The sequence below is a fragment of the Gossypium arboreum genome, chromosome 11, assembly GCF_025698485.1.
Source record: "Gossypium arboreum isolate Shixiya-1 chromosome 11, ASM2569848v2, whole genome shotgun sequence".
Taxonomy (NCBI): Eukaryota; Viridiplantae; Streptophyta; class Magnoliopsida; order Malvales; family Malvaceae; genus Gossypium; species Gossypium arboreum.
The window spans coordinates 37,052,407-37,053,028 of NC_069080.1; the positions used below are offsets into that span (position 1 = coordinate 37,052,407).

Consider the following 622-nt stretch of genomic DNA (forward strand, 5'->3'; position numbering starts at 1 on the left):
AAACAATCACTTGGCGAATTTTATGGAGTTTTGCGACACATTTAAAATCAATGGCGTTTCTGACGACACCATACGCCTTTGGTTATTTCCCTTTTCACTAAGGAATAAGGCTAAACAGTGGTTGAACTCGTTACCATGAGGGTCAATCACTACTTGGGAACAAATGACCGAAAAGTTTTTATTAAAATATTTTTCGCCGGCTAAAATAGCTAAATTAAGGAATGATATCTCTTCTTTTGTGCAGATGGATCTAGAAACACTCTGAGATGCATGGGAGAGATACAAGGACCTGTTGAAAAGGTGCCCTCACCATGGGTTACCACTCTGGCTACAGGTTCAAACTTTTCACAATGGGCTAAATCCTTCGACTAGACAAATGGTTGATACAACCGCTAGTGGGACTATCAATAATAAGACACCTGAGGATGCTTATGAATTTATGGAAGAGATGTCACTGAATAATTATTAGTGGCAAGTCATGAGGACAAAGCGAACGAAAGCATCTGATATTTTTAATGTTGATTCGGCCACTATGCTCTCTAATTAGGTAGAACTTTTGAATAGAAAAATTGACGGTTTCCTTGGTTCTTCACAGGTTCACCTAGTAATGCAATGCAATGCA

The 622-nt window shown here is 38.7% G+C and overlaps 1 non-coding gene across 1 annotated transcript; it reads right to left on the reverse strand.

The window, feature by feature from the left end:
• Positions 1 to 211: 211 nt before the first annotated feature.
• Positions 212 to 318, reverse strand: LOC128284681 (small nucleolar RNA R71). The gene has a single exon (XR_008275103.1). It is a non-coding gene; the product is annotated as a small nucleolar RNA R71 (small nucleolar RNA).
• Between the last annotated feature and the right edge of the window lie 304 nt (positions 319 to 622).